We start from the raw sequence: 9408 nt of genomic DNA, 5'->3' as shown, positions 1-9408 counted from the left end.
AAGTGGGATAACATTTGAAATGTTTAATAAATGAAATAATTAATAAATAAATACACATACTCCAATCTTGAAGGTGTTAATTTAAGTGTGACGGTTTGTACACACCTGTAGGATTTTAAGTGTGATGGTTTGTACACACCTGTAGGATTTTAAGTGTGATGGTTTGTACACACCTGTAGGATTTTAAGTGTTATGGTTTGTACACACCTGTAGGATTTTAAGTGTGATGGTTTGTACACACCTGTAGGATTTTAAGTGTGATGGTTTGTACACACCTGTAGGATTTTGTAGGAATGGTGTCACTGCTCTATAGTTACTGAGTTCCTTATGCTTCATGTCATTTAGCAGTGTGCAGCCAACTTGCTTAGAGATTTGCAGCCCCAGACTGAGAGCCAAAAGTTCTTCATGACAAAGAAACCCAGTGGTGCAAAAAAACTCAAGGCTACTAAAATATGGTAACAACTTTGTTGTTGTTGTTGTTTCCAATAGACCATTTTATTTTTATCCCACAATTAATATTGAAGATCATGTTATATTAGTTCCTTAAGGATAATCCCAGAGTAAGTATCAAGAGCTTTTTTTTTTTCTTTAATCCTTTTTTACACTCCAGTCATTACCACCGTCCAGGTTTGCCCTCTCACTGTTACTCATCCCATACCTCCTGCCCCATTTCCAAGAGGATGTCCCCACTCTATCCAATACTCACCTCTCTAGACCTTCCCACTTTCTGGGGCCTCAGACTCTTAAGGATTAGGAGTATCTTCTCTCACTGAGGCCAGACCAGGCAGTCCTCTGCTATATATGTGTCCGGGGCCTCACATCAACTGGTATATGTTGCCTGCTTGATGTCTCAATTTCTGGAAGTTTTCAGGGATCCGAGTTAGTTGAGAGTGCTGGTCTTCCTATGAGGCTACTCTGCTCCTCAGCTTATTCCATCTTCTTTCTAATTCAACCACAGGAGTCATTGGCTTATGTCCATTGGTTGGGTGTATCTGCATTTGACACTTTTAGCTGGTTGTTGGGCCTCTCAGAGGGCAGCCATGCTAAGTCTCCTGTCTATAAGCACACCATAGCACCAGTAATAGTGTCAGTCCTTGGAGCCTCCCCTTGAGCTGAATGAAACAACTTTTGTAAGCTTTCACAAGCTTACTCCTAATAGAATAGCCTAGACTCTTTTTAGAGTAAGTGAACCAGACTGAATTCAGATTAATGAAAAGGAAACAATCCACTAATAGCAGAACATTGTCTCTAAATAGAGGTACTTTGGATGTGGTTGTTATATGATTCAACTTGTATGTAGCCTGCTTTTCATTGCTCCTAAGAGTGAGATCATTGGAACCTGCTTGAAAATGGAAGGGAATCTGACACTCACATAAATCCAATCAAGAAGGAAAAGCCATCCTGCAAGAAACTAGTTAGTTGGAACTAAGATCCACAGCATGAACATACTTAGAGGTATATAATTAGTTACAATAAAGGTACACAGGAAAACCAAATCTGACAGAAGGGAATATAAGACTCATGAGTATAGGAAAGGTATTTAGAATCATTTAGTTTAAGTTCAAATGAAAGAAACATTTTAAACTTATGGATCAACTTATTGTTAATCTAAGCTAAATGGTATCATGAACAAATATGAGAAATAAAAAAAAAATCCAGGAACTCCAGGAACAAAGAGTATCATTCCTGGTTGTTGACAAAACAATGAATCCTGAAATTGTTACCAATTTAATGTCATATTTCCAAGAGAACAAGAAAAACTATGTAATTCTCAACATGGGAAACAGGACAAGAGCAACATGGTTTGGAAAGAAGACTGACACAGGATGTGGGGATATGTAAGAAAACTAAAGTTGCATATGTATTTATTTGAAGAGAATCTAACTGAATTAAGAAGAGTATTCTTCCTTTTCCCGTACTTAACTCATTAAGATCCCCCAGGAACACTTCTCCCTTCAGCCTGCGATAAGCTCTAGCTTCATTTAGATGACCCGAGAGTGTGGTCTGAGTATGCCAATACTAACCGTTATATTCTTGACTTAAAAAAAATAGCAAAAAGAGTTGAGTAATTAAATGATAACTGTGCACAGGGTATCCTGTGGATTTGTAATTTATAAAACTTTATTTTCCATACACTCAAGAGCATAATGTAGAAAATGATGAAATTGAGACGATTTGAAAAACTCATTATTGGTGTGAACGCTGCAATTGTTGATACCAGGCTAAGCTGATTCACTGGTTATTTTTAAGTCTTTTCAAATAGAGAGAAGACGGGCCGGGCAATTGGCAGGCAGGCAGAGTGATTGATAGGAAACTCTTACTTAGTGTGCACTGGGTCATGAAGTTATTGAAGGGCTTATTGACTCTGCTGAGCAGTGTCGCCGCCAGACTCTTTCTGTGTTTCCTGCTACAGTCTGTACGGCAATCTGAGAATACAGTTCTTAGGTCCTTAGTACAACTTTTAATTTCATTTCAATTTGGTTTGTTCCTTTTATTTGTATCCAGAACCTGATTCAATTAGTTTATCTTAGTCTTCCTATTCATAGGTATCAATCATTTACTGTTTATCACCAGTTCATGTATGCTTATTTGCGACATATACATTCTGTGGTTGGAATTTGAGAGTTTATAGAATTTTCTGCAGTGTTCCATGATACCAGGATTTGGTATTCATTAACTATATTCCAAGATTTTCCCCTACTCCTTGGGTTCCCTCACTGAATACCAGTGAAATCAGTCTGAGAAAGGGGAGTAGAAGAATGCACTTCCTGGGAATTAATTTATAGAATGTACTTAGTATAGAGTCTGTTTCTTGGCTTTTCCAAACACACTAATTATGTTTCTCATTAATGTGATCACATACCTGATAGGCAAACTTGAAGAAAGTATATTTTAGTTCACACTGTGTGGATAGAGTCTAGTATGGTGGGAAGGAATAGAAGGCAACAGCACTTCTCATGGCTACAACAGCGAGACTGGAGTTTTCTGCTCTACAGAGACCGGTGAGATTAAGGCTGGTGCTCCTTTGGCTTTCCCCTCTTTCTGTTTGTATTTAAGATGAGCCCTTGTCTTACAGGATGTTTGATTCACACACAGACACTCTTCTCTCCTTGGTTAAACTTCTCTGGAGAGCCAGTCAGCCAGGCACACAGATAAACAGACAGACAGACATGCACACTCACATGCTCATGCGCACATACACCTTCACACCCGCACTCATATGTATACAGATTTGTGCATACTAGGTGACTCTAAGTCAAATTACATTGACAATAAAGATTAGCTTTCACATGTTCTCTCAAAATTATCTGTAACTCCAGGTCCAGGGGATGGAAAACCTCTTCCCATCTCTGTGGGCTCCTACACACTCATGGTACACATGCATACACTCTGATACACACATACAAATAAAATCAATCAAGTAACTAAGTAAATAAATATTTTCAAAGAATGATTAACCATAACATCAAGGGAACATCATTTTTCCAAACGTAAGTCAGAAGATTTTCCTTTATTGCAGTATAATACATCCAGTGAAATAAGCATTACTTTCAGTTAGATATCTTTTTTTTTTTGTATGTGGAGAATTTCAGTAAAGGTATGAAAGAACAGTTTTACTCTGATTTAAACACATTTAAAGAAAAACCAGGAATGATTAAATGTCGGCATTTAACATGAGAGTAAAGGTGAAGAGGGTAGGTGCTAGTTTAGATTCAGGGAAAGTGATTCGCCTCTTACAGGAGTTTGCTCACTCTTAGCACGTCCTGCCTCCATGCCAGTGACAGATGGCCAAACAACATTTAAATTAATGGTCTAGAAAATACCTTTGGTCCAAAGCACACCATGAAGATTTGCTCAATTTTCAGAAGCAGATTGGATTTCCTTCTACTCAGTCTGTTCTGCATACATAGGATGAGTTGTAAGGTTTTACATTTTAGGCAAGGATTCTTGAGAATATTAAATTTCCCCCATGGTTAAAAGTCTCTCTAGGCATTGCCAAATTGTAGGAAATGTTTTTAAAGTGGGACTCTGATGATATGCAAAGTAAATACACACGGGAATATTTGTATTCTAGAATTCCAAAGGTAGCAGGTGGAAGGTGATGAATATTAACTCAGAAAAATGTCAGCTGTGAAGAAATTTGTGCCTCACAGTGAATTCTGTATTTCTGCCTTGAGTGTGGTCCAAATCTATAAACATTAACATACACTTTTCTCCATGAAGCTTCTTTTGAACTCATTGGTGAAAGTATCTACTATTTAAACTTTAGATCTTTTTCACTGAAACAAGAGAAACAGGAAGTAACAAGAGACTCAAATATATCTTTCTGTGTTGAAACTCTCAGATTTTAAAGTGTTAGCACATTCCTCATTGTTTCTCTGATTCTTCAAACTATTCCTAACCTGAATGTATATGTTATCGAAAGAGTAAGGAATCAGAGATCTACCTTTGTTCACCTGACTTTCACAATTTTTTAAAATGGATTTTTCTCAGTTGTTTATAAGTAAGCTATTTCAAACAATAATCTTTAGAAATAAGGTCTTATCCTTACAAATTTTGTCTAATCAATGTCATTTTAATGTGACAATATTTCTGAAAGCATGGAATAGGCAAAAGGAACAGGTCTCATACACTCTTTATGTTAGTGATTGATGGAATCAGAATTCAAGAAGGGACTGAAGCAAGGCCATATCTCTAACACTTGCTTAGGGAGGACATAACCAGTGTAGTGTAAATCCAGATTTCACAGTCTTTTAAGAGAACGTAGAAGAAAAACCTCAGAGATTAAACGACGATAAAAAGAAACCTTTGGAGGCTGTCATGACATGGACCAGCACAGTTTAAACAGTTTACATCAATGTATAGAGAAGGGCCCTGTATACAACACCTGGGAAATGACACCCCTGAACCAGTGGGAAAGATCTTTGAAGAGATATGCCAAATTACAAAAGGCTCAAAAATATTAAACTTATACAAGTTCACAGCTGAAACATCACTGCTTAGTCATGTTACAAGCTCCAGTCATGTTACAATCTGCAGGAGCAGGGGTATTTCTGTGTTTCCCTGTAGGCATTAGAAATGCATATAGTTGTACTATGATGAAGGAGGTGCACAGGGACCAAGGGGAGAAAATATGTGAAATTTTTTATATGTGAAACTTCTCTACCATCTTAGATGTAAATATTTAACCTCTAGGCTGTGAAGGAGAATGCAGGATACACCACTGGAAATACAGAGATAAATAAAGCACTTTGAGTTGCTTCAGCATCCTGGTATGGTTAGTCAAGTTTAGGGTGTGCTCTTTCAGCCAAGATGCCTGAGGAAACCCAGACCCAAGACCAACCAATGGAAGAAGAGGCTAAGACTTTGACCTCTCATGCAGAAATTGCCCAGTTAATGTCCTTGATCATCAATGCTTTCTATTCAAACAAAGAGATATTTCTGAGGGAGCTCATTTTCAATTCATCAGCTGCACTGGATAAAGTCAGATACCAGAGCTGGACAGACCCTATTAAACTCAATTTGGAGAAGGAGTTGCACATTAATCTCATTTCTAACAAACAAGATCAAACTCTCACTATCGTAGATACTAGAACTGGAACGATGGAAGCTGACTTGATCAACAACTATTGCCAAGACAGGCATCAAAGCCTTCATGACGGCTTTGCAAGTTGATTCAGATATCTCTATGATTGGCCAGTTTTTGGTGGCTGAGAAAGTGACTGTCATTACAAAGCATAATGATGATGTGCAGTATGCTTGGGAATTCTCAGCTGGGAGATTCCTCACAGTGAGGACTGACACAGGTGAACTTATGTGCCATGGAAGAAAGTTTATTTGGGTCTGAAAGAAGACAAAACTGAGTATTTAGAGGTGAATAAATGATATTATAAAGAAATACTCTCAGTTTATTGGCTATTCTATTACTCTCTTTGTGGAGAGGAACGTGATAAAGAAATCAGTGACGATGATGCTGAAAAAAAGGAAGAGAAAGAGAGAGAGGAAAAGTAGTCTGATGATAAGCCTGAAATAGAAGATGTTGGTTTTGATGAAAAAGAACGGAAGAAGAATAATGAAGAAAAGAAGATAAAGGAAATATACATTGATCTAGAAGAACTCAACAAAACAAAGCTAATTTGGAACAAAAATTCTGATGACATTATTAGTGAAGAATATGGAGAGTTCTACAAGAGCTTAATCATTGATTGGAAAGAACATTTGACAGTAAAGAATTTTTCTGTTGAAAGACACTTAGAATTTCAGGCTCTTCTTCTTTGTCCCAAGTTGCTCCTTTTGATCTGTTTGAAAACAGAAAGAAAAAGAACAACATCATGTTTTAATTTTTAAGAATATTTTATCATGGATAACTGTGAAGAGTTTATCTCTGAGTATCTCATTTTTATTAGAGGGGTGGTAGAGTCTGAGGATCTCTCTGTAAATATTTCCTGTAAAATGCTGCAACAAAGAAAAATTCCAAAAGTTATTAGAAAGAATTTGGTCAAAAAAATACTTAGAACTCTGTAGTAAACTGACATAAAATAAATGAAACTACAAAAAATTTATGAGCAGTTCTCCAAAAACATAAAACCTGGAATTCACGAGGACTCTCAAAATTGGAAGAAACTTTCAGAGCTGTTGAGATCCTGCACATCTGCTTCTGGGGATGAGACGGTTTCTCTGAAGGACTACTGCACCAGAATAAAGGAAAACCAGAAGCACATCTATTTTATCACAGGAGAGACCAAGGACCAGGTTGTTAACTCAGCCTTTGTGGAACATCTTCAAAAGCACGGCTTAGAAGTAGTCCATATGATTGAGCCCATTGATGAGTATTGTGTGCAACAGCTGAAGAAATTTGAGGGTAAGACCTTGGTGTCAGTTACCAAAGGGCTAGAATCCCAGAAGACGAAGAGAAAAAAAAGAAACAGAAGGAGAAAAAGACATAATTTGAGAACCTCTACAAAATTATGAATGATATTTTGGAGAAAGAGATGAAAAGGTGGTCGTGTCAAACTGATTCATGACATCCTCATGCTGTATTGTCACAAGTACATATGGGTGGGCAGCAAACATGGAGAGAATCAAGAAAGCTCAAGCCCTCAGAGGCAACTCAACATGGGTTACATGGCAACAAAGAAACACCTGGAGATAAATCCTGATCACTCCATTATTGAAGCATTAAGGCAAACGACAGAGGCTGACAAGTCTGTGAAGGATCTGGTCATCTTGCTGTATGAAACTGCCCTCCTGTCTTCTGGCTTCAGTCTGGAAGATCACCAAACCCATGCTAACAGCATCTACAGGATGACAAAGCTTGGTCTAGGCATTGATGAGGATCATCCTACTGTAGATGATACCAGTGCTGCTGTTATTGAAGAAATTCTATCCCTGGAAGGAGCAGAGAACACATCATGCATAGAAGAATTAGACTAAGTTTCACCAGAACTGTGTTTGATGCTTATCTTCATTACTTCGGGTAATATATTTTCCACTATTTTTGTTAACATTTAAAACATCTGTTTTAAAATTTAAAACTAAGGAGAAGATAAAATTTCTACATGTGACACTGTGATACCATAGGTTTGACTCAAGAGCTTGATAGAATGTTTGCTGTAAGATGTAATGTAACCTGCTGTTAATGTTAACTTTGTAGTCTGAAGTGTTTAGCTGTTGAGTTGGATTTCTTAGTAGACCAAATTAAGATGGCTTGAGTTTCATCTTAAATTTCTTTCATTCCCTGTAGTTAATTCTGCACGTACTAGTCTTAGAACTGAACACATGTTAAAACAACTTGACAGAGGAATTCCCCAAGTGGCTTGTTTTCCAAAGTAATGAGAACAAAACCCCGAGTTTCCCTAGGTTTTATAACTCAGCAAGACTTGTGATATATAATAATAATACTCAATCACATTCTGAGCCAAAAGGTAAATACAGAAGAGATAAAAAGAAAAAAAATAAAGCACTTTGAGACTTTACAATAATATTATCTTTTGAGATGATAAGATTATAAGCCATAAACTATCTTTCTCAATGAAAATAGAGCATTTTCTAATTTACTTTAGTACAGCAAGAATATATGAGGACTTTTGGACATGCTGATAAAGTAAGACAGAGACTACTCTCTTCACATTTACTTTTAGAATATTTAAGACCTCGTCTCCCCTACCTTAGTAAAAATGACTCCAAATCAATGTAAGAAGAATGCTAACAGCTTGTTCACTAGGCATAACCACATGGTCAGATAGTCGTTTTTACATTTCTGAGCTTTAATCTGTGCTATAACATCCGTGTTCCACTGAGAGTCAAACAACCTACAACAGGCACACTGGCACAGGCAATGGGTAATGCCACTGGAGACTTTGCAATGAGTACCTAAAAAGGACCTGGCAGATACTGGAAGAGGGAAGTTGGGTCCACTGGAATGTCAGGCAATATTGTTACTATTCAAATTGTAGCATATTAATGCTAAAACCACCAGATCATTTTGAAGTCAGCTATACTTCAGGAAAAGGCATTGTAGAAGGAGGTGGAAAAGCTTCTTTGCCTAGCTATTGCTAGATTATCTAAACTTCCTTTCCATATTGATGTGCCTTTTGAGATTAGCTGGTGGTAGAGATAAACGAGGAAGCTCATTTATATGATATATTTGTATGAATGAGATGGATTACTGGAACATAACACACTATAAAACAAACTTCCAAAATATAGTTGTGTTCACTTCCTCATAGCTCATAATTATAAATATTATAATTATAGAAATCATCTAAGGCTGCCATTTCTCAGTTGCTATGAATACAAAGTCAATTGGAGAGGCAGAAACACATATGCGTGTTGCATAAAGATTCATTTCAGAGGCTGATACTATGAATGAAGAAATTATTATCCTCTTATATATAGTGTAGCCTTCAGAGCTGTTTCTCTCCTGGAAATATTTGAACATGGCTATGCAGACCAGGGTTCCTTTTGTGTTAGTTTCTTCTTCTTCTGTCATTGTCATACCCTGCCCTAAGTTTCTCATAAAGAACATATAAAACATAGGGTTTCTAATAACACCCTCCACATCTTTTTGAGGGTAGAAGGAAGTCCAGCTGGTACTTTCCCGTATCTTGGAATAGCCAGTCATCCTGTATAAGGGTATCTTCACACTATTCCTCTCTACTCTTCACAGAAACCCATAATATCTGTTGGCCAAATTCTAAAGCAGTTATGGAATATGAAATAAGTATCTTTAATTATGTCTGACTCCCCAGAGCTCTCAAGCACTTAACCACCAACCAAAGAGTACACATGGAGGACCCTTGGCTGCAGCCACAAATGTAGCAGAGGACAGTATTTTCTGGCATCCACAGGAGGAGAAGCCCTTGGTTCTGTGAAAGCTCATTTCCTTAATATAGGGGAATGCCAGGG

The 9408-nt window shown here is 37.3% G+C and overlaps 1 protein-coding gene and 1 pseudogene across 2 annotated transcripts in view; both read left to right on the top strand.

The window, feature by feature from the left end:
- RIT2 (Ras like without CAAX 2) overlaps positions 1 to 9408 on the top strand; it is a gene marked incomplete at both ends in the record, with an annotated part of 351386 nt that overhangs the window by 220554 nt on the left and 121424 nt on the right. The window lies entirely within an intron of this gene.
- On the top strand, positions 5314 to 7434 carry LOC308423693 (heat shock protein HSP 90-alpha-like; annotated as a pseudogene). Its single transcript has one exon. The product of its transcript is annotated as a heat shock protein HSP 90-alpha-like (transcript).

This window comes from Micromys minutus, assembly GCF_963924665.1.
Source record: "Micromys minutus genome assembly, chromosome: 8".
Taxonomy (NCBI): Eukaryota; Metazoa; Chordata; class Mammalia; order Rodentia; family Muridae; genus Micromys; species Micromys minutus.
This window is presented reverse-complemented; position numbering and strand designations above follow the sequence as displayed.